Below are 26,867 nucleotides of genomic sequence, written 5' to 3' on the forward strand. Positions count from 1 at the left end.
GATTAGATTTAAAAAAAAAAAATACTCTTATTTATCAAATTAATGACGAAAGGGAATTGTAAGTAATAGTATCTAAAAGTTCCATTTCTAGCAATAAAGCTTATTAGGTTTTATTTTCATGGTTGAAGATAAAAATGGTAACCCCGCCTGCAATGTCGATACATGCTAACGGTATAGATAGGGGGAAAAGGGATTGTTGATAGTGGAGACTGCTAATTCCCATTACCAATAATCTCTTTTTCCTACCCTATTACTGGCAATATACCCTATATCAGGTCGACCTCCTGGCAGCCCTGACGGCGACGGCTGACAGCCTCATTGCTAGTAATATGCCTTATAATGCCTTATAATGCCAATATAAGGTCGACCTCCACGTGGTTTCCCCTGGAAACCATCGTGACGAATTCAACAATTGTTGAATTCGTCACGATGGTTTCTGACTAATGGTAATGGTTGGCTAACTGACCTACTTCATCCTCACCTATCATACTTCACTGGTGCCCCGCCGATGTATACCGATAACGCGGGTACTATTCCATTATCATCCATTGAAAGAAACTGACCTGCTCGGGGGGAAGGGATTGTTAGTAATGTAGTCTAATGGCCTCATTGCTAGCAAGCACTGTCAGATCGACCTTCACGCGGTTCTCCCTGGAAACCATTGTGATAAATATTTCTTGCATTCATCACGATGGGCTAACTGACCTGCTTTCATACTCATCTATTCCCTCACTGGTGCCCCGCCAGTGTATACTGATAGCGCAGGCGGGTTCACATTATCATTATCATTATCATCCATTAGAAAAAAAACTGATCTGCTCGGGGGGAAAAGGATTGTTAGTAATGGGATCTAAGAGTTACATCGCTAGCAATATAGGGTATATTAGGGTATATCAGGTCGACCTCCTGGCAGCCCTGACGGCGACGGCTGACAGCCTCATTGCTAGTAATATGCCTTATAAGGTCGACTTCCACGCGGTTCCCTCTGGAAACGGATTTTTAACGGATTTTTTCACGATGGGCTAACTGATCTGCTTTCACTCTCAATTATCACCTCTCACTGGTGCCCCGCCAGCGTATACCAATAGCGCAGGCGGGGTTACCATTCCATTTTCACCCATTAAAAAAAACTGACCTGCTCCATTTTCAATTATTGTCCCTCACTGGTGCCCCACCAGTGTATATCGATAGCGTATGCGGGGTAGCATCCATTAAAAAAAGGTATACATCAGTGGATAATCTAAAAAAATAGCGTTTTAAGGCCATTTCTGATACATTTTAGCACCAAAATTTTTTAGAGTAATTAGACCCTGCTAATTACGATTTTACCCAGTGTCATTCTCTCCGCCACCTCCTACCCCCTTTTACCAGTAAACGTGTCATTAACTATGATTTTTCTAATTTTCTACAAAAACTATTGAAAATAGCAGAAAATTGTCAAAGACAAATATAATCTTTATTAAATTCTCTACAACATTAGCATATTGATTATTTTTTAGGACTAATAAGTAATGAGATATCATCATATCAGCCTTTAACTGTCCACTGCTGAAGAAAAACTTCCCCCTTGGGGAGAGGGGGCGGGGTTACCAATACTTGCGACACTAGGCAGGAGGATTTGCATCCGCAGTTAGGCTTTGGAAATGTTTTAAGAGGTACGTTGTTGCCCATTCCTCGTCCTGTCTTAGTCGCCTCTTACGACACTCACGGGAAAAGAAGGGGTGGTTTAATCTATGCTGGGACCACACGGCAACGTTATTATTATATCTGTGCCTCTAGTGAGAAAGGGTTCAATTCAAAATGGTCACTTTTCAGGAGAGCCAAAAAACTATTTTTAAAGAAAAAAATGCTTTTATTATTTGCTAATTGAACAAGTCAATGATTGCACTTATGAAATTGTCGGTTTTTGTGTAAAACCTATAGTTTTAAAAATAATTCTATTATACCTAATCACACTTAACAAAAATATTAAAATTATGATGTGAAAATAGTTTTAAGTTGAATTAAAACTATTTTATTATATTGAAGAAAAACAATGATGTGTATTTTGCTATAAAAAAATAATCGCTATTAAATGGTGTAAAAGGGTTCAAATTGATTCATTTTACAAAAATAATTTTTGTAAAATATTGTAGTTTTATTTCTAATTATGACTTTTTTACCACAAATATTTTGTTAATTGTAGCCTTTTACATGTTTACTATCTCTATTGTTTTTAAAGATATCGTTACGATTCTTATACCATTCGAAAGAGAAAAATTTGCTTTTTTAAAGTAGCCTAAAAAAGAAAAAGGCTATAACTTGAGTTATACCCTTTCTCACTAGAGGCACAGATATTACAAGGTTTGAGATATGCCTGTCCGAAATGCATGAAATTTTTTTTTGCAATAAATTTACATTTGCTCTCACTTTTCTGAAAAACGGTCGTTACTGTGATAACACCTAAGTGATGAATTAATCCCCGTAAAAAAACATGCATTTCGGGCACGCATATCTTGAAACAAATCATAAATATCATAACAGTCCTATTAAAGTAATCTAATAAATAAAGTAATATGTAAATGTTGTAGAGAATTTAATGAAGATTATATTGTTCTTGGCAGTCTTTTGCTATCTTCAATAGTTTTTGTAAATTATTATATAAAATATAGTGCAATGTGCTTTTTACTATAGCATCTTCTACTTATGTACGTTAAGTACCTACTGTTAATCTAAGATAAAATTCTACCACATGTAGTTAGTGTATCTAGTGGCGTAACAATAGGTTTTGTAGAGCGGACAAAATGCCACGGGCTCCTACCTGAGGGAGCCTCTGATTCGAGAGGTCATGAGCACAGGAAGAATATAATTATTAATTGCATAAATAATATAATAAAATAAAATAAATACTTTTAGAATTAGAATATTAACTAAAGAACATACATGAATTATACAAATAAATATCAAGATTTTTTTTTTGAAACTTCAAATTTATATTATGAAGGTTTAGTTACGCCATTGAGTAAAACATATGTACGTTAATCCGTTTAAGCATGTTTAAGCTGTTTTGTTACTTAGCAAATATACAAATATAACAACTTTCATGTTTATAAGATTTATAATGTACTGATTACTTACTCTGCGTGTTTTTCATTTTTTCGCTATAATATGAAAGATTAAAATTTCGTAATGGAGGCAAAATATATATTACTGATACATTATTACCCAATATTTATAATTTGAATATTTTTTAATTATTACGGAAGGTTTATTCACCCCGTATAAATTTAACTGTCATCACCATTTCCATTGCCAGCAATATACCCTGTCAGGTCGACCTCCACGTGGTCCCCCTGGAAACCATCTCTCATGTATATTCAGTCAGTCAGTCAGTATCAGGATGAGCTAACTGGCCTATTTTTTCATTCTCATCTATCTTCCCTCACTGGTGCTCCGCCAACGAATACCGTCAGCGTCACCCATTAAAAAAAAATTCAATGAAGTCTATTCAGATAATAAATATTATCAATAAATGTAGGTATAAAAAGATTAGAGTTTGATGCAGTAGACAGCGTGTTTTGAGAGGTAGAATAGAGTTGTGAGATGATTTAGACTGACCTAATTGAGTTTCGTTATTATAATACTAGTGAACAAACACAGTAATTAAACATTTTCGACAGTAGTAAATCAGTTGTGAATGAGTTCTCCACTATCAACTGATTTCAGTCTAGGAAAACGCCCTTGATCGATTCCTAAAGATACACTTTAAATATCCCTGAGGACAACCGTGGCTTGGTTTCGGCAGTTTCGCAAGCGACAAAAATACTTCTGGATTTAAAAATTAATGTTCGCCAAATATAGATTTAAGTTGTAGTTTAAGCTATCATCTAATATATCAATTCAAACTATGACTGTTCGTTTTATTTGCAAGATAACCCGTAATAACTTTCTAAAAGTTATAAAGGTTAATTTCTAAAAGTTATAAAATACTAGCTTTTTCATAAGCGTAATTCATATGCATCAATGCGTAATAATCATGTATACCAAATTTCATTATGATTGATTAAGCTGTCAAGGTACTCAAAAGTACCAGATTTATTTTTATATTTATGACACTAGCTTTATTCCGCGGCTTTGTCCATGTGTAACAGTATATGTCTCATATAATATAATAAGATCACATTTGTCTGTAAAAAGGAATGAAAAACGAAGTTTTTGGGGTTCTGGCTCTAAACTATTAAGGGTTTGGTACACATTTTGCTTTTTGAATTATATAGACGGATTTATTATCTTAAAGATAGCCTTTTTAAATCTTTGCTTTGCTCATTATTATGTACTAATTTAATTCTAATTTCCAATGTTGTTTTTTAAAAAGCGCCGAGACCTAGAAGTTTGCTGGCGTCATTCATTAATAAATTAATATAGAGTTGGTATGGTATCATTAAGGATACTTTTAATTTTTATTCAAATTTAGATAGCGCTGTTATTTTTTTTTATGTTTAACCCAAATTTTCTAGTAATTTATTTAGTGACTCAATGGGATCATAATTGTACTTTTTAACAAATCTTAACAAAATCATTTAAAGTTTTATCATAATAGCAGCATAGTTTTTACTTAAAATATAGTTATAATAAAGTTAACATATTTGAAAAATGTTATAATAAAAAATATTTATAAATTTATAGAAAAAAATAAGCACTAATACGAGTATTATGTATAATTTTCGTTTATAATTATGTTTATTTTCCTGATTTATTTAGGTACAGCATATTTAATTCTAACAAACTGCATTCACTTAAAATTAATTCCACTTTAAAACGTAAAAATAATTAGATATTATTTTATTCATACTTCCACTAAAATAGCTTCGAGCATATATTGTGCATGTCCTATTGTCTAACATATAGGTTTTACATTACCTATCTCTACTTACTTATATTTACTATACTTCATAATCAAAGTATTAGGTTTATTAGTGGTTCCAATAATACTTTGTCTTTAGATATTCTCTGTTCTATTTGGCAACTACTTACATGTTTTACGTACGTATTTACCGTGTTAAAATTAAATATGATTTTTTTCTACCATAGAAGGAATAAGAGGAATTGTGTAAAAATACAACATTTGCTAAGACTTTTTCGTAACATTTTATTGCGGTCATTATAATTTTTTTTTAGCAGCTAAAATTCCTAATAATGCTTTAAAATATATATTTTTCAATATGAAAACTATCCAATTAATAAATAAAAAAAAATTGATGAAATTGTTGTCCAAATGCAATCAGAACTTAAAATATTGAATTTGGATATATTCGTACCAGTTATTACCAGTTAAAAAAGACCACAACTCCAACTGTGAACAAACTATTTTAATTTACTTTGGTGTCACTGTCTCAGGTAAAAGGGATCAAAGAAACATTAATTATATTTTCATACACCTATATCGACGAGAATATCAATAGTCTGATTCGCAGCATATATTTCTGCAGTTTTGCAAATTTTTTATCCTTATTTAGTGCAAATGTATCCTCATATATGTATTTCCTGGTTTTCATGAAAACGACTGTCCTTATAATATTAAGATAAAGGATGCAGAAATGTTAAACTGTACTGGTGCATTATATCCTGACACATAAACAATATAGACACCTACTCCAGTCTAACAAAAGAATCATTTGTGGTGGACAGCTAATAAAGTGTTTGACAATAAATATAAAGTTTATAGAGAATCATAGTGGACTTGTAATATTGTTAGAAGACGATTATTTTTTATTCGAAGACTTTCTTTATATGGCGTCCTATATGAAAAAGGTAGCCCAAACGTTAACGTGTGACTTTTTTGTTTCTTGGAATTAATGCTCTTTCCGTTCTTGATAATAATAGAACTCATTTCAGTGAAGTCACAGCGCGGGATTCCAAATATCATTCGAATGTAGTAGTATTTAGTTTATCTGTTTGGAATAGTATTGTAGCACATTATGACATATTTTGTCTTATTGACGATTATACGTGGTCACGTTCCCTTTATTACGTATCACTAAATTCTAAGGATGGGAAGAGGTGCAGAGTGCATTACTTAGGGCATATAAAACCGGTTCTTGTAGTTTATATGGTATTAGTAGACTGTGATGCTATAGAAACTGTTTATCAAATACTGGATCTATAGAAACGAAATAAAAAACATTTATTTCCATCACATCTTCAGGTACTTACAAATATTGAATTGGAAAATAACGAGTATATTATTTTTGATTACGTCGAGAACAAAGGCGGTTGGAGTGATCCGAGAGATCGTCAATTGTGTCGTTATACGACGATTAGCAAAATAAAGAAAGTCATTATGGAGATGAAAAATGAATTTGTTAATATTAAAACAGATGATCAAAAGTAGACTTTGTTTTGAGGTCCTAAAATAATTAACTCAATGGTATCGTATGTACTAATTTCAAAATCTTAATAAAAAAGGAATTATTAATCTCTATAGAAACAGTATTTTTCAAAAACAACTTGCTATAGAAAATTGATATTAAAAATCTTTCCTAATATAGTTTGTTGTCTTGACTTAGTTATTTAACCATTTGTTGCTTTTGTGTGTATAGGTATAAAGTAGTATACAAGAATTCTCATAGCAAGAAATTGAAAAATGAAGAAGATTTACTTAAATATTTATATTATATGGGGCCACTAAAGGATTAAAAAAAAATTGTTTTACGACTCGCGATTAATAGAAAATGCTGCAAATGTTATAATATCATGTACATTATTTATTAAGATATATGTTAATAAAGAATAATGGGGCCGATTCTGAGGCGACTAAAGTTAGTATTTCGATGTAATGTCACAGTGAAAGGTTTATTATGAAGATTAATATGAACTAAATTTCTAATAGATTTAAGTTAAATTTATTATAAATATAATTTATGACGCTGCATAAAACAGTAATTTTCTGGAATTGTCAAATTAAAATATTAGCTTAAAAACTTAGATCACCAATAAAATACAATTCATAAAAGTTTTTCCTATCCTATCCTATTTAAATAAGGTTTATTTTGAATATGAATATATGGCCCGCCTAATGGTAAGCAATAACCACAGGTAGTGGCATCACAAGCGCATTTTGTGAAACTGGAAAGGTCACTAGTGGTACCCATTAATTTTATTGTCAATTATGAACTATAATTATTTTGCCAAATGTAAGTCAATTCGTGCCACTGAATATCAGCGTGATATCTAAAAGAAAAAGGCATATTGTTGAGGGGTACCATTTCAGATTTTTTCTTTTTGTTTATTACAACAATTTTTTTTTTGTAATTAAATGTAAAATTAAGCACTTAATAAATATTTCTTTTTTACTTCTTTTTCTTTCTATATTAGCCGATATTTATATTTAATTAAAATTGTTTAGTCTTTTCAATAAATACCTATATAAAATTTGCTCCTGTGTTAATTTCGTATTTTGAATAAGATTGAAACTGGTATTTTTTGGTAAAGATGTGAAATTAGGAAAATATGGCTAATATCCGCGGCGTGCTTCGCGTAGCTTCGATTATTTTAATTATATCGAGTCGCGAATTCAAAAACAAAGGTAGACCGGGATGAACAAACATACTTTAACATTTAGTAAGGGTAATTAAGTAATTACATAAAATTAAAGAGTTATTTTGTAAAATAAAAAAAAAAAAAAGAATAATCACTCTTGCATGGTCAGCGGGTCGTGAAGGCGATGATTAGTCGACAGTCCAACAATTAAGGCGAAGACAAAGGAGAGGATGTCAGTCCAGGCCGAGCGCGTGGCAAGTTCGCAGCGTATCATCGCAGAGGGGACCGACGGGGTGGAATCTGGAGGGTTGGAGGGGATCAGCTCAAGCTTGCGCACGCAGGCTCGTCCCGGCCGCGAGCAACAGTCTGCTCGCGTGAGCCGTCGCTCGCAATTCGGCTACACTACATCGCGATAACATGACCCATGGTAAGCACCAACTGACACCATAACCCTTCGCGCATACTTGGCAAAATGAATAATTTCATTACCAACTCGAAAATATCAAAAACAAAACGCCGCAGTAAACTTTTCTGTGAAGATTTCAGTACTGTTTTCATTATTTATTTACGTGGCTACGGCACAGAACGGCCTAATTTTACATTAATATATTATAAATTTAACTTGATCTGTGTATCCATAACTTTATTTATTAATAGGGCATAATTATTTCAAGGAATATATAGTAAGATAAATAAAGAAAAAAAAAATCCATATAAAAATAATCAACATTTATCATAGAAAGGTTTACTTACTTGAAACGGTATAATATTTACTACTGGATATTTATTATATGAAAAGCTTATTCATGTTGATTATAACAATTTCAACATTTGTTTTCAAAAGTAATTTGTGACAAAGAGAGTAATTAGCTACCTACCGTAGTGACGTCAATAAAAGTACCTATTAGTTACAGAATCGTAGGCATATCGTTGGAGTTTAAAATTGTAAATTATATCTTGGAGCGCGTAAGGTATGTACTTATTGAGATAATATTTTTTTAAACCATTTAATTAACTATTTATTTAATATCATCACGTGTTTAATTACATTCAATAAATTAGTAAAATTAAATATTGATTGAAATTTAAGTTAAAGTACATATTTAAGTAACAAGAATAAAACAATTCTTGTTACTTAGGTATTAAGTTAGAAATATTATTTATTTAGTTTTCGTCTTGTAATTCTTCGTATTGTTCTATATTTTGCATTAGTACCTACGTACCAATGTAAAAACAATAAAGAGGAGACGTCATCCTATCCTATTGTATGTATAATTATAAAACTAATAGTCTCAACTGCATAAATAATATATTCATACACGGATTCTTGCAATAGAGACGATGTTTATAAAATTTTTGAGAACGTCATATTATTATATGACGTTATCAAAAACTATGGATGTATTCATCCATTAGTCTAGCCTACTTTTTGCGTCCTTTGAAGTCAGATTAAGTAAAACATGTAAAAGAGAATAAGTATATACTAATATTCGCATATTAACTGTATAATTTAATAAATCTACCGATATTTTTAAAACTATTTATTATTTTCCTCAAATTAGATAATGGGGTTGATTCTGAAACGTCATTTCTTAACAATAATTATAGAAGCAAAGTGACACTAATAATTGTAGAGATATAGTATTTTAAAGACAGTATTTCTATATTTATTTCTTGTATTTAGTTAACTAGTTTCTAGAAAATTTGAAATGAAAAAAATTTTTTTAGCCAATTAAATTTACCATTCAAAAATTACTCGTTCAATGACGGAAGTTTTAAACACTAGAGGCAAAAATATTATAAAATATAATATTACATATTTTTAGTACTTAATTTCATTACTATATTTTGACCTTATATCAGAACATAGCTTAACAACGCTAGCGACAAAAATAGATGAAGCAGAGGTATATATTTTAAAAATTATTTGAATTATTTAGTGAAGTGTAAAATGATATAGTAAAATGAAATTGACTTTATTATTTCTTTATTCTTTATTAACCACATTTTACAAAGGATATATGATTCATAATATGCATATCATTCTTTAGCATTCAACCTTCGACAGAGTAAATTATAATATTTATACTTGTTACAGTGGAATGATAAAATCAGCTATTAACAACACAAACACAAATAAATGCAGTATTAACTCTTTGTGTAGTACAAAATTCTAGTATTTGTATATTATTTTAAAATAGTCAGCATTAAAATTGGTGTATTAGTTCTTATTCGATTTTTAACAAGAATATACCCTTAAAATAGGCTATACAAACAACTTTAACGAATCTAAATGAAGCTACTGATCTGCAACTGACACAGATAAACGAAGTCACGAGCAAAGATATGTCAATACTGCTAAATGCTGTCAACAGCCTTAATGGAAAGGTTTTCTCTCCCGTGGATTACTTGAACATTGCTAAAGGAGATTTCGCTCCCTTTTGTACAACTTCTCCGAATTTCATATTTCATGATTCTATCTACGACAGTTTTAGAATATACATTCTATCTGACTCTAATTAGTAGATAATTAGAAAAATACCATTATTACATTAGTTGTATAGACTCTAGACGAAATGAACATATTATAAACACACATTATTTCGTCCTAAGTATCTTATGTCTCCAACATTTTACGCAATAAAACGCCAACTACATATGAATTAAAAAAAAAACAATTCGACATAGGTACACCCATTCATCCTCTATAAAATTATTTTTCGTAACTCTTTCAGTTTCCGCAAGAAAACAATTATGAAAATAAAAAAATAATAGTGTTCGATTAGTGATCAATATCTACAAGAGACAATAAAAAAAAAAAAACTTCGATAGGTCAAATAATTTGTAACTTCTACGCATGAATCGTGATCAATCACTTTGTGTATGATCGCGTATCAAATAAGTTGTAAACAATGTGAGATTGACGCAAGGGAGAAGATCTAGGATATTATGGTCCATTTTTGTATCAAATTAATTTATATATTATTATTACGTCATATGTTTTTTATCTAGCAGTACATTCAAGTAGTTTTGTATTTATAATAGAACAAATAATTTGTAACTTCTACGCATGAATCGTGATCAATCACTTTGTGTATGATCGCGTATCAAATAAGTTGTAAACAATGTGAGATTGACGCAAGGGAGAAGATCTAGGATATTATGGTCCATTTTTGTATCAAATTAATTTATATATTATTATTACGTCATATGTTTTTTATCTAGCAGTACATTCAAGTAGTTTTGTATTTATAATAGAACGGTTTAATATCTAATATGGCAGTATTTATATACTTATTTATTTGTGTAGATGTTTATATGCATGTGTATGTATATATATATATATAGTGAGTAGGGATATATATTTACATTATTACATGTATTATATCTCTATATTTAGAAATAATAGGATCTCCATCGTGCCTCCAATCAAACTATTTATAATTACTCCTCTCCATCCAAAGGTTGCCTGGAAGAGATCGCTTTTAGCGATAAGGTCGCCCATTGTTTTCTCACTGTGATTATTTCTTGTAATTATTTATATCTAGAATAAGTTTACTATTGTAATCTTTTGGAGGGAACAATAAAGAGTATCTATCTATCATTGTTACTTCATGTGGTTTTATAAAGTTGTTCAACATCGTATATATGTATGTATGAGGTCCTTGTTCAGCAGTCGACAGTTAGCAGCTGGTATGAAGATAATGAATTCATTAAATAGGATAAAATAATAGTTAAAATTTGTTATAAACTACAATCTTAGAGTTAATTAAGGAACTATAAGTAATAAATTTTACTAGCTTTTTGTAACGTAGTCTAGTCATAGTATACTATGACTATACTATGTGGAAACTGTGGAACCATACGAATAACTTTAGTTATTTTAAATTAGTGTGACCTAGGTACGTATCTGATGTTATCATAACATAATAATATTATGTAGGTATACTTATTTTTACATAAATTATGAACATGCGCTTGTTTCAGCGTACTGATTAAATTTCCTTATTATCTTAGTCTAATGACTAGTTTAATTAAATTACAGCTTGTCCAACTTATTGATATAAATATTTTAAAATATTGGTATATAATATGGGTATATTCGTATGAACATTTTCGTTTTCATAATCTAAAAATAATTGCGGGCCCTCACAGCTGTCAGTTTTGGACCATTTGTTACAATAAGGGACGGGGGGAATGGTGGTTTGTTTTAAACGAAACTAATTTGGGATATGAAATACATTTATAATTATTGTAACAAATAGTGAAAACGTCGTTTCATAGTGTATTTAATTTAAATGTTACAGTATATAAAAACGAAACATTTTGATTCATGTTTTGTTCATTACAACACTTGATTAAAAATGTTTCCGGTTGGAAACAAAAATAATCAAGTAGGTACCTTGCTAAACATAAATTAGATAAAATACAGCCCATATTACTTACTAATTTGGCTTTCTACAGGTGAAGCAAAAGGATGTTTAAAATATTAAGAATTTTTATTCGGTTTATTCATTACAAATTAAATCTTTTTTCTTTACAATATTAGTTTAGATATTGTAAGTATAGATTTGTAATTATAATAGTCTGCGTGATGTTTACTTATTACGATCTAATAATATCAGAATAGGTACCATCATAAACCCAAAATAATAAAATAATTTCAGCTGCAAAGCTACAAGATAGCGATTCTCAGATGCGAGGCAGCAAGGTGTCGGGCAATTTAATAAGCAGTAAAAAGAACCTAAAATAAATTCTAATTTTCTTTTACTTCTGGTTATTTTCATTCGAAGCAAAAGCCGAGATTTTCTGGCTTTAGATAAGGCGTAACGACGCCGTTTAGAACGATCGCGTCCCTTGTAAATACCTAACAATTGATACCTGATCTTAAATATAGCCAAGATTCTATTGACGAGCGGTCACATCGAACCTGCAAGAAATCGTTTTATGGTCATATTTACAACTTTGAGTATAGAATACTGTTGTTGTTGTTCCTACCTATATGATATATTTACTAAATAATTTTTGATTATATTTTTAGAAATTGGACAAATAAATAATAATATTAGACAATTTAATATATAATCTTTTGTAGTGTTATTACGAAAATATTAGTTACATTTAGGTAGATGTGTAACGTATACGTTAATACTAGATGTCATATTATGTACCTACTAATTACGCGGTGCGAAATAGATACAACAATAACTATCTACCAGTGTGTTTGTAGTTTGTAAATTTTTACTAAATATTCACCATTCTATGTAAGTAGCAGCAGTTGTATAACTATTTGGCAAATGTTGTTTTATATTATGGTCAGCTATTCGGTACATTTTTCTTATCGTGATAAAAACAATTCTGTCTAAAGTTAGAGCATGTTTGTGTTATATATTGTTATATACAACTACAAAATGTCAATAAAATCGCTTGAGCAGTTTCAGAGATTAGCGTGAGCGAATATCAAGATACGGGATTGAAATTTAGTTAACTGTAATAATGATTTCTTTTTATATTAATACAAATTTTTATAGAGAATTAAATTAATGCTGTTTTAAAAGTGAGTTATTAATTTCATATTGTTATATGAATTGAAAACTCTATTTATATCTTTCAAAGCAAAAGCTTTTCATTTTCAATCTTCTTGATTGATTCTGACAACCTTGTTAGGTACAAGGAGGGTTATCGGCCCTTTTCTTTCGAATTTCTCTTTACTTTGGCAGTTCCTTGGAGATATACCTATACCTAACACTGATACTTTCTGTATAGTATCAATAGGTACTACCGAAAAGTCTTGAAACTTTTCTTGAACTTGAATATTAATTTATTCTAATGACACTGATTTTTAGTTTATTATATTTTGTAAAATCTGCTGTCAGGAAACTACGTGGAGGTCGATTTGCCGATTTAACATATTGATAGAGTTATTTTGTTTGTGTTTTATTAGGCATATAAAAGAAACCATAACAGGCAATTGTGTGATTGTACTATTAACGTTTTATCTTAGGGTACAACATTTTAGTTGTTGTTAAATATATACAGTGCAATATAACAAACTAAAATGTGAAAGAATAGCCATTTGAATTTGACTGCCTATTTATTGGCATATTAAATTTTATCTGTTTTTTAAAATGTATTTATCTTTTTTTTATTTTTATCCTAAAGATTGCTGCGATATCTTTTGTAGTAGTACCTAACCTGTTGTATCAACTCATTGTTATCAACATGAAAATTGCCGCTAAGTGTGCTAATTAAATAAAAGGTCTCACAACGGGTCTTGGGTTTGTAATTAAGATTAATTAATTTAGTTTATGAAACTTGCTTACAGGAGTCATGTATTTTGTGGTTGGAAAATTTTCTTTTGTAATCTGTATAAGTATGTAATATTAAAAGCGCATAATAATAATTAATTTTTAGGTTCAATATTATCTAACATTTTTGTTTGATACCAGTTTCTTTCAATCTACTCGTACTTTAGGCGTTATGATGTTTCATAAACATGGTTTAAAATTTATCGGCTAATTTATTAATTAGTATTCTCTCTATGGTATAAATGAGAACACACTCATTGCAGTTCGGAAAGCAGAGAGACGTGGGTTTGATTAGATCCTATTGGATCAAGTTATTATTAATTTCTCTCAAGCTTGTCAACCAATTGAATTGAACTTAATATCATCATCCCGCCCTTATCCCAATTATTTGGGGTTGGTGTAAAATGTTTTCCTCTTTCATTCATCTTTATACTCAATCGTTTCCGCGTTCATCCAATCCAGTCACATCAACTTTCAGACAGTTCATTTTCTTTTAAGTCTTCTTCTATGCTAATTATAATGTAATAACGTTCACACTTGACACTTTCTTTAAACCATGCTCTTCTTCCTTGTACATAATATGTTAATTTATTTGAATATTTAACAATTTTATTATTAAGAATATGTAATTTAATAAATATACTTATTTCATAAATTTAATGTTAGTTTATTGAATGAAGGTTTGTTTGAATCGAAGCATTTGGCGTTCCATTGTTTCTGCCTACCCTAATGGGAGACAGGCGTGACAGATATGTATGTATGTATTTATTGAATGAATGAGTATAATTTATTTGCATTATACATATAATATAGGGAATAAGCAAGACAATTAATAAATCTAAGGATATAGCTGTATAAATACAGTAAAGCGGTCTTACTGCTGAAAGCAATCTTTTCAAGATAACCTTACCGTAACGGAGTAATTGTTTTACAATTAGCCATGATAATATTGTATAATTAAGTAAATTTGGAATAACAGCGTAAAACATTAAGGAAAATAATTTTAAGTACCTATTAGAAAGAAAGAAGAAAGAAAGAAAGAAACTTTATTTTACAGTCATATATTAAGAATTATAATAAAGAAACAACACAATATATATATATATATATATATACGCCGACCCCAAACAATAATTGGGATAAGGGTAGGAAGATGATGATGATGATATATAAAAAAGAATATAAAATTAAAAAAGAAAAATAAAACAATTCGTATTATAACAGTTTCATCAAAGATGAGTGTATGTGTGCGTGCGTCGCAATACCTGCAAAATGAGGTCCGTGCTCAGCATAATGCTGTAGTGTCAGGGACACTACAGCGCTGATTTTCAACACGAGCCTCGTCAACCCGCGGGGTCCTAATAATAACAATAATGTTTGGATAACTTGACCAACACAGTGGTGTGCTTAAAGTGTATTTTTTTTACGTAATAATAATAAATTTTAAAACAAAATTATTAAACATATAACTAATACTAGAACAAATATATAATAATAGGTATAAGAAAAATTATTCCCTAAGTTATTTTGAGTGCGTATGGGGTCAGGGTTCCCAAGATAGTCAAATGATTTGTTATGAATTGTTTGTTATTTTAATATCGAAAACATTAAAAGTATACAATTTAGTCGGGTTATTGTCGTATAATTTTCAGTCCAGAATAAGTATTAGTACATAAAAAAAGATTAAGATTAATATTTGTATTCCACTTGGGGGGAAAGGGATTGTTAGTAATGGAGACTGAGAATCCCATTGCTAGCAATATACCCAACCAGGTTGACCTCCTCGCGGTTCTCCCTGGAAACTATCATGATTAATTCCTGATGAATTCATCATGATGGGCTAACTGGCCTGTTTTCATTCTCATCTATCACCCTTCACTGGTGCTCCGCCAGCGTACCCCGTTAGCGCAGGCGGGGTTACCATACCATTTTCACCTCACAAAAAAAAAATTGTATTCTAATTCATATTAATCTTGTTAAAAATATGTTTATAAAACATATTGGCATTATGGTTTCTAGTTTGTAAATTTCGCAATATTGCGCATTTTACAAACTCCATATAAAATATGTATATAAAAGGATCATATAGATCAATGTATGTAGATATGTTAGCACATTTATTCTATAGCATAGTCATCTAGCAGTAACGGCTTTAGGGTGGGGCGTTGTTTTTATCTATATAGCTCAGTCTAGACTAGAAGAATAAAATTTTGCTATATATATATATATATATATATATATATATATATATATATATATATATATATATATATATATATATATATATATATATATATATATATATATATATATATATATATATATATATACCGTTAGTGATAAAGAATTCTTAAGATTATTGCAAATACCAGAATATAGTTCTCAGGAATACTACTGTGGACACGGCAGAATTTTCTGTGATGTTACGACTCTATTTATGTCTATTTGATGTCTTGTTGATGTCACGCTAGTTCGCGTATGTATTTTCAAAAACACTTCCTTAAATAAGAGACAACGAGATCACGCGTGCGAAGTCTTGAATAGTTGTTATAATAAAAGTATTTTCTCTTCAGATGTTTCGAGTAGGGTCACGTATGATATACTCGTAATAGGTATTAACTGGAGGGTGCTTTAGTCATTTTCACGAGCAAACGATGACATCTGGCCCGATATTGGCCGATATACAATAGTGGCAATAAAATTGTATTGCTTAGAAAGCAGTAAACTGGATGTTGAGCAGTGATTATATTGTTAGAGGCCCGCGACTTCGTCCACGTGATAGTCAAAATGAATAAATTAATTTGTATTACTTTATGGATGGATAACTATTTCATAAACTTGATTATTATTTAATAAAATTAATAAAAAATAGATTACTTGCTTCACGTAGGGTTATAAATGGTGGTTTAAAATTAGACCACTATCTGTAGGTCATATATCAATATCTAATATATGGGATAGTGGAAAAGGGATTGTTAGTGATGGGGTATAAAATTGTCATTACAATATACTCTACCAGGTCGACTTCCACGTGGCCACTGGAGTACAGGCCACATTTATAATTTATAGACTTTATATTATTGTTTACCAAATTATAAATTGATACACATCTCTATTGTTTCTTTTTGGCTTCCCTTCACGACCCTAGTCTTCTAAGTTCTTTCTGTTAATAATAATATAAAATACATACATATATTATACTTCCAATTTCTATTCCCGGTTTGCTTTGTCGCCCACAATCACTCTTATAGCTCACTGGTACCAATCATTAATCACTATTAAAAACAATTCTACATTAATAAAACAAAATATGGCATAGCGCGAAATATCCAGATTAGATTTAGTAAAGTTCATTTACTAATTTGGCCTTACTGACAATGGAACCTCAAATTTAGCTAAGTACCGTGTCTACAACTAAGCCACAAAGGTTATTATTTATTTATAACACAAATTGTACGCAGTGAGAATGCAGGTCGCAGGTTGAGAAACTAATGTCTTAAAAGTACAAATAGGATTTTGGCCTAGGCAAGAAAAATGATTTTTTGCTAGCAAGAAAAAAATAACGACTTTATTCATGAGAAAATTAATATAGGATTAACAAACTCCATTTGGATTCCATTTTAATTTCATTTGCTTCCTAAATCCTATCGATTGCAATAGGAATCAGTAATTTCGGAATGGACAAAGATATTACGTCGTAATTTGAATTGAGTACCTCCTCCTTTCGGAAATAAAAATCGCTATATGCAAATTGTATCCAACAACTACAAGAATTTTTTAATAAAAGTGTCGTATCTTTAAGAAAGCATATTAGGTATAATTACATTGCAGTCAACCGACACGAATATTTGTTACATTACTCGCTCAGAATTTCTCCCTGGTGGGTTTTAGGGATTCACATTCGTTTTATTACCGAATAAAGTATGTTCCTTACTCAGATTTTATAGGGAATATTTTTTTCTACAAATATTTGACGTGGCAACACCTTTAGGGTCATTAAAAAGAAAGCGACCTGTGTTCAAATTTTATAATGAAATTTACAGAGAACAGGTGAGTACAAAAACGATGCGTAGTTTTTAAAATTCACAAAATTTGCTGAAACTTTTTTGGCAACATTAAATTAACTGAACTTTCATAAATAATGTTACATATATCAACATTTAAGTATAGTTGTAAATACTTTTTGTGACTAGGTTACAAAAATACTTGTACTTAGTATTGGAATTCAAACAGCTTATTATCGCCAATTTTATTCTTTTATGTTGATTTGTTATATGACTTTAGGGTAGATAGCATTTCTTTAACGAAAACAAACCACACATATTAAAAATATGCAATAAAAATCTCTTAAATCATTATCATACCGTTCGTTCATACGGTGCGCCAAAAATCCAGAAATTATAGGCACATAGATAAATACTTTATTTTATTTTCTTGGTAATAGAGTAATAAAATAAAAATTTACTTAGTTATGTATATGCACATAATTTTTCATACAAACAGTGCAATCAATATTACACTACATAGTTGAATTGAGAAATCTTTGAGAAGTCAAGGTGATGATCAGATGGCATAGCATTATTAATGTACTATATATTTAGATAGTTACTATATAAATGAAATTTTCAGTTATGCTTTTTTAATTTTTGCTTATAATTTTCCCCTAGGCGCTAAATTTACAGGCACGGACAATAGTTTATTTGTTCTTATATTTCATAATTAACTTATTACGACTACTATTAGTGTCATGCATTTAGTGCTGATGTACATGAATTATTACCTGATATCACTTACTTCGACAAACCGTGCAAATGCTGCTTTGTAACAAAAATAAGAAGCGACAGAATTAAGGTAGGCTGACCATTAAAGATGGCGGCAAATATTATCTTTCCTAGCGGCAGTAGCTCACGAAGTATTAATATCGTTAGTTTTTTTTTATTATTTTTTTATACATTTATTTTTACAAAGAACACGATAGCACATACTTACGTTATCACTGAACATTTTCAAAAGCGTGCTACTTTTAGATTTCGTGTTGTAAGCGTTTCATAAAGAGTTTGAAATGGATTTTGTTATCACGATCTTGTCAAGCGTCCTGATAAATCGATCCTATTTTTAGCCAGATTATATAAGGTGGGGGAATCGTAAATCTAATACATTTTTTATCTTAAAAATTAATTTAATATTATAAAGAGATATCGTCCTTGTTAGATGCACGCAATGAGTTATAAACAAAAATATTTTTTCCAAAAAGAAACATCAAAATCTTAGAACTTTAAATATTGTTTAAATTCTGATTCATAATTCACATTGTTCATCATTATGTCATATCAGCCTTTAACTGTCCACTGCTGAACATACTTTTACCAGTAGTTATCATGCTTGCCAGACGGCTTGGCAACCGCAGTAAGGTTTTAGAGATCTTTTAAAAGGGGCGCTCTGCTGCCCATCCCTCGCCTTCCCTTAGTCGGCTCTTACGACATTCACGAGATAGAATGGCCACCTCTCCCTATGCCGGGACTACACGGCCAATTTTTAATTATAAATACGAAAATAGGCATATTAATTATATTGCATACGGCACATTTTTGCTCTGAAATAAAGCTATTTCATAGTTTATCACCCTGTGATAACAATTTTTTGTATTCTATAATTTTTTATCATTCATCATAATTTTAGTGTGTATTCATCCATTGTTGGACATAGGTTTTCCACACTGTCTTCTACTATGTGCGATTCTTGGCTTTTGGCATCCATGTACTTCCGGCTATCTTCTCAATATCGGCTCTTCATTTTGTAGTATAATTTTCCTATTAATAATATAAAATCTAAAAGTTTGTAAAGAAGTTTGCATGTTTATACGTTTAAATTTGAATGAAATTTTTAATTACGTTTGGTACACAGGTAGGCAAAACAGATGTAAGTAGATGATATCTGTACATGGGAGATACATAAAACTAATATCGGTCTTATTAAGATCAATACATGCCATATTTCGTATAAAAGTATATATTTTTTCCATTCTAAATGTCTACTTCGTGTACAACCAATCCATTAATAAAGTTTGTGTCGTTAAAACATCAAGCAAAAATAGGCAAACTAGCATTCATATTTACGGTACGAGTATAGTGTAGGGAGAAGTTATTTACGTAGATTATGATATAAATAAGAACTGATATAGATCCTAATAAAATCCTAATTATGAAGTAGTGATACTGAGACTGCAATAATAAAACTTTGTGATAAAATTATATAAAAGTTGAAGGCGAAGATTAGATGAACCTGTACCCGCTCGTTGATGCTTATAGATCGGTTACGGATTCGGAGCATAATTTTATTAGAAAAGTTTTTACTTTAAATTATATATTAAAAAAAATATAATTCAGAGTGGAATTTTTTCTCCTTTGAAAAGAGGGAAGGAGACTTTGTACAAAAGTCGTTTGATTGGGTACCTCTGCCCCATTCGTGTTTCTACCGCGAAGTAGTTGTGTTTACATGGCTGTGTTTCGGTTTGAAAGGTGGGTTATGGCAGTGAATATATGAGTACAAGATACAGAGGCATAATACCTTAGTCCTCAGGAAAAGCAACGCATGAGGGTATCATGGGGCAAAATAGTATTCTCTGTTATGCCCATGGTACTGTTCATGTCTATGGGCTACGGTTACCACTTTCCATCAGGTGGGTCGTCAGCCATTCTTGTTGGCCTTAATTTTCTTACACTGTATAATTATGTTAAAGTGAATGCTGTGAATACCTATAATAATGTGCATTAATATTGTATTGTATTTGATGTTTGTTATTTATTTATTAAATGAAAACAGGTTTCTTAGATAAGATATCATTATGTAGTATTTATTTTTTTAGCGTGTAATGTTTACAGTAAAATGTCACTTTGCTGGCTTGCCATGTAAATTATACGGTGATGTATATGCAACATGACAAGTATGTGTACGAGTTTTTTGTTTTATGTTCCAACTTTGCGACGAAAACTGTGGACGGAAAATTCAACACACGAGGGAGTGTTGAAATGTCCTTTTTAGTTAATCCTCTAGATTTTATACTGTTTGTGTGCATATTTTACCTGTGAGATAGTTTATTGATTATTCCGACTTTTATTAAGGGACATTTCAAGTTCTTCAAAGAAAAAGAAACTAATGTTGTTTTATGCCGATTTTCTTTTAAATAAGTTAATTAATATTTTTTAATAATTCTCTCAGTTAAGATAAAAGATAAATAAAATTGTGAATCGTGATATAGAAATTAATATTTTATTAAATCTCTTAAAATTCTTAGGTACACCAATTATGGGGTAGTAAATATATAATTTGTATCAAGAACTGATGACATTATAATTTTTTTTGTTACCTTATTATTGTGTATAATATTATAATTTGCGAATACAGGCCTTTTTGTTTCATTTACCGATGACGGTCCAAATAGTGTACTTCCGGCCTAACATACTTATACAAAAAAATAATATGAATAGAGAACCTTTTCCTTTCCGAATTTGGTTGAATGGAAATATGACTATAAATATGACATGCATTTTTAGTATTTACTTAAATCGTTATCTACGATAATATAAATCCGATTCCCACGAAGAAAACCCTGAGGCCGCGGAATACGAGGCAGCTTTTCTTACAATCACTCCTTGAGCTTAGGTACTTATTGTGTTCGTTTCTAACTGAGAAAAGATTTCTTTTTGATGCAGAGGTTCTATCTAATTCTATATCAGTTCCAGTAAGTCCATTTCATCTTTACAGTTTAGTGTCATTATTTCCATGAAAATCCGTGTGACAATGGAAAGCTATATACCTACATATATGTAGATACGTACCGTATAGGAAATATGATAATGGGGCCGATTCTGAGGTAATTTTTTTTCTAAATTTACCTCTTAACAATATTTTAATATGATAATTCCTCGAAATAACTGTTTTATGGACATTCATAAACTAAATTGATAATAATTTTGATTTAAGCCTATTAGAAAATGAGTTCATATTGGTCCATACACAACAATTTCGCTGTGATATCTAATTGAAAATTGATTTTAATTTGGAGTAATGGCTTGGAAGAATCGATGCCAGTGTATCATGTTTCGATTTCCGTGATCTACCTTAAGATAAGATTTTGGATATTTTAGACAAAATTTTGTAAAAAAAGAATTTCTCTGTAATTATTGAAAATTGTTGATAGTTCAGGTATAATAAGTTCTTTTTGTTGATTAGACTTTTAATTATATAGTAATTCATCTGAGATTAAAAACATTAACATCCCTTATTTTTGTTATCAAAAAGACATTTTTAGGTTTACATTTCTGTTAATTATTGTGTTAGATTATATATATACTCACAAACTACTTCTAATGACTTGTATTGATTTAATAGTTTCTATTGATCTTACAATACAATAGCCTGTTACCGTCATTAACAAAATAGTTTTCCGTTGGTTGCTTTTGAATGCATGTTGTAGGTTTATTTTCAACCGACTTTAAAGAAGGAGGTTTTCTATTCGTACTCTTCTTCGTATTTATGTTCATTCTTTATTTTTCCAATTGAGGCAAATAAATCAATATCCTTTTGTCACTTATGTTGAAGGTTGTTGCTAACTCTGACAGGTTTGAAATGAATCTGTCTCTACCATGGCTTTCAATTTGTCAATATCGACTTTAGTCTGAGGTTATTCACGAGCTTGTCGAGTGGGTCGATTATTCCAGATCACAAGCATTATATTGAAACGGTTTTCTTTATGTTAAAAGAAATAAAATAAATATAATGTATACATGTTGTTATTATCAATTATATTTCAATAATAATTTTTAAAAGATTAAAGACGCTTCCACTGTATATGGTAGGTACTTAAATGGCTTCGTGAAATCTGTTTTTAAATAGAATAAAAGATTCATGATAATCAAAGAGAAAGAAGTGGATGAGTAGGTTCATTTGTGTTAGATTAATGACCACGAAATAGATCATATATAAAGCTTTCTGCTGATTCATGGCTGTATTTTATTCCCGATGAATGTGTTATTAATGTCGTTTCATTATTTATGAATTAAACAAGGCAATTTCTTAGGCAGTTATTTATGGAATTGTAATCGAAAAATATGTATACGCGCCAAGATATATTATAGTACATAATAATTCAATGCTAAGAGTATTATTGATAGAAGGAAATAAAAAATCCGTTAAGTGTGAGTTGAACTCACTTCTCGAGGATTATGCATATAAAATCATCTTTAAATACATTTTTATTTTCTTTAGATAAAAAAATATTACAACTATGTGTTAATAAGAAAATTATTGTAATATGTAGATAATATATGAAATAAATGATCTTATTTGTTCACGAAATACATAATAATAATAATTATTTTCATTTCAGTTAAGAATTACTTATAGGTCGGTTTCTAGGTCATAACTGGGGTTAAAAACTCGATCGTACAACTGAGATTGTTTTTAGTTTTTTTTTTGTTTAAATTCTCAAAAACTGTGACAGTTAGAAAAATCGTTCTATTTTGTCCGTAATATTCACATACGTCTTAATAAACTAAAACAATTATTTTAGAATTTTTGTTTTGCAAAATTCGTTATTAGGAAGGGGAAAATGTTACTTTTTGGTATATTTCATATCATAAGTCAAAAACTATGCATAGCATCAAAATAAATCAGTTTAATATGAAGGAATGAAGATTTTTTATATGACTTCCTACTTTGTACCAGCAACCAAATTTTTAAAAATTGAGTTCTTTTAAACAGCAAAGAAATATAAAAATATTTTTAAAATTATTTCTATTGCAATATGTGTGGGCTAAGAATATTATAAATTATTCCAAATTTCAAATCGATAGTATTAGTATTTTTATTGTTAATTAATGCACCATGAGGTTATAAAGATGTTCATACATTAATTAATTGTCCTCCACATGAACCCTCTTAAAGTATTGCAAATTACATACGTATATACCTACTAATTAATCGTACATTGATTTTTTTTTATACAACTTACAATGGCAAAAAAGCTGACAGCTCACCTGATGTAAAATGGTAACCGTCGTCTATAGACATGAGCAGTACCATGGACATAACAGAGTGTACATTTTCGCCCATGGTACCAATCATGCGTTGCCATTTCTGAGGACTCAGGTGTTATTCCTCTGTAAATTCACGCCATATCCCACCCTACAAACCGAAACACAGCCATGCAAACACGCATCTCTTCACGGTAGAAACACGAATGGGACAGAGGTACCCAAGCAATCGAATTTTGTACAAAGTTTCTCTCTGGTAAATAATAATAATAAATTACATGATAAAATAAATAGAAATGGTACAATTAGACTCTGTGAAATATAAATTAAAATTTTATATCAAAAACTATATAAAACTAGAAATTATATGAAGTAAAATTTTGCTTTCAATTTAAATCCACTCTTCGTTTTGTTTACAACTGAAAAGCTCCTTCAATGCATAAAAACTCTTTCCAAGTAGAAATTGTTTTAATTTAGTGATGAAAATTTAGTTGCTGAGATTTGTGCTGTATGCTGATATATGACAGACTAACGGACGGACTTACAAAGTCGCACTATAAGGATTACTTCATAACTTTTTGTCATGGAACAGTAAAAACAAAGAGATGTGAAAGTATTTTTATTATTTGGTGTTTTTATAAATATAAAATTTTTTTGTTCGTCATTATTGCAAAAACATATGTGTACGTATCCATATTAGGTATAAATTTAGTGAACATATTATCATGTATTACTTTCATAAAGCTGATGAATGAAATGAAATATTCAGTTTTTATTTACATCTGCCCAGATTAACTCACTTTAGAGAGATTTTGCAATTTACCTGTCACGTAGGTTCATATGAATAATATAATACAACGCTGTGGTGAAGTTTTAATGTACAATTTTATTGCTCTATGAATATACCTACGTAGATAAAATGTTCATTTTTAATCAAAGGATTACATTAGCTTTTTATATGAATACATTGGTTAGTTTTACTTTTGACAAAATTATGTTAAATTTTAAGAAAAAAAATGAACTCTTCTTTAAATAAAAGGTTATATGTCTTGTGCAATGACTCGAACCTAATTTATAGCAGGTTCATTTGTAAGTGCCTATATTATTTGATTCAAATCCGTTCAGCCGCTTAAGCATGACTGAGTAATATAAACCAAATATTTTTCGTATATAATATTAGTAGGATTAATAGGGTTATAGGGTCTATATATAGATATAGAAATTATAATGTGTCACAGTCCACTCTGCAAATATTTCTTATTTACTTGTCGGGGGCGTGACGTGACTTCGAGGGTAGCCTCGAGGGACTAGTTGAGGATAAGAATCTACTTTCAGAAACAGAAATGCGTTTTTCTTTTTATCTCCGAATTGATTCGATGTCTTTGGGGTACGTTTAAACAGTTAAAGAACAATTTGTTACATTTCAAATAATAATAAATACGTATTTATGGTTATAATACCTAATATACGAAGTAGATCATCGGAGGCATTTGTGGGGGGTGAACCCAGCGCCGTAACTAGGAGTAATAAGTTTGTTGATGTTGTTTTTCATCGTCACAGAGTTAGTAGGAAATGAGTGATTTGGGTTTCATTGCCAACTGCTTCCTTGAAAAATCTTAATGTAAGGCTATTGGATATTATTTGTGAAATTAAAGAATACTAGTTTTTATCCGTGGCTTCGTCTGCATGATCGTAATATGTTGATTGACCGGAATAAATAGAATGTGTATATCAAAGAATTAGATCAGTTGTTAAGGGTTTTATTAAAAATAAGAATAAGTTTTTATTATTACACTTGTCAATTATAGAGATAACGCAGCTACAAATATTGTGCGAAAGGGTTGGATTGTCTCTGAAAGAAATTTCTTTCAAGCCAATCAAATATTAGGTATATATAATATTATTATAAAGCTTAAAAGTAAATCACCAAAACTCTCACTACTGTACATTGAGTATTACTAGCAATATTTAATACATAGCTGGGACTGGCATGTATCATACGAGAGCTGTTCGACCGACCGTAGTTCCGGCGAGCGTGGCCGACTTAGAGGCGGATGAGATCCCCCGGGAATCCAAGCGCATTGTCACATACTCGCACAACCACAGCTCTCACTATTGGCTTGCTCCGTTAGCTGTAATCAATTTATGTATTTTGAAGTGTACTCCAGTTGTATGAACAGTCAGAGTCATTTGTAACAAAGCTAATATGCCGTCATAATAGTTATAATTTATTGCACAATATATTTTTTATATATATATATATATATATATATATATATATATATATATATAAGTAGTACAATAAATAGTAAATATACCTTTCTACATACTAATATTATAAGAATGATTATATATTATGTTTTAATATAGGATAATAATATGGTTATTTTAGATTAGATTAAAAGATTTAGAGGAAGGCTCAAATCAGTTCGACCGTTTAAGCGTGACTGAATACTAAACAGCCAAATTTTTACATTAATAATATTAGGACGAGTAGGGTGGATGGGATAAGTGCGTAACAACCGTAACAAATGTATATCCCTCAATGTAAGATATTCTTGTGTTATAAGAAACCAGACAGTGGGGTCGATACTAAGGCGTCATTTCTTTAAATTTAAATCTAAAATTCAAATCTCAGTTTGATTAAAGCAAATTTTTTATTCTAAAAACCAGTATGAACTTATTTTCTAATAGATTTAAGCCAAAATTATTAAAAAAAATTATGACGGTTCATAAAAAAGTAATTATGTGAAATTATTGAATCAAAATATTAGCTTAAGAGATATGTTTAGAGTAATGGCGTTTCAGAATCGAGGTCAGTGAATATCTGGAAGCATAGACAAGTATATTCACAATCTTGAGAGATTTTAAAAAAAATTGGTTCCTATAACAAATTTTTTTATGAAGAATCAAATCCAGGACTTTCTTAATGTTAACAATGCGCCTATCATTGCATCGAGGGATAAAATGGTAACGATATAAGGAAAAACAGTTGAGTTTAGAAATA

At 30.2% G+C, this 26,867-nt stretch overlaps 1 protein-coding gene across 1 annotated transcript in view; it reads left to right on the forward strand.

Annotated features, from left to right (window-relative positions):
- LOC113513153 (uncharacterized) overlaps positions 1 to 26,867 on the forward strand; it is a 137,975-nt gene that overhangs the window by 1,800 nt on the left and 109,308 nt on the right. The window contains exon 2 of the mRNA XM_052893348.1: positions 7,688 to 7,945. The gene's annotated coding sequence lies outside the window, so the exon portion shown is untranslated. The remainder of the gene's footprint in view (positions 1 to 7,687; positions 7,946 to 26,867) is intronic.

This window comes from Galleria mellonella, unplaced genomic scaffold (genome assembly GCF_026898425.1).
Source record: "Galleria mellonella isolate WM207_F2 unplaced genomic scaffold, CSIRO_AGI_GalMel_v1 utg173, whole genome shotgun sequence".
Taxonomy (NCBI): domain Eukaryota; kingdom Metazoa; phylum Arthropoda; class Insecta; order Lepidoptera; family Pyralidae; genus Galleria; species Galleria mellonella.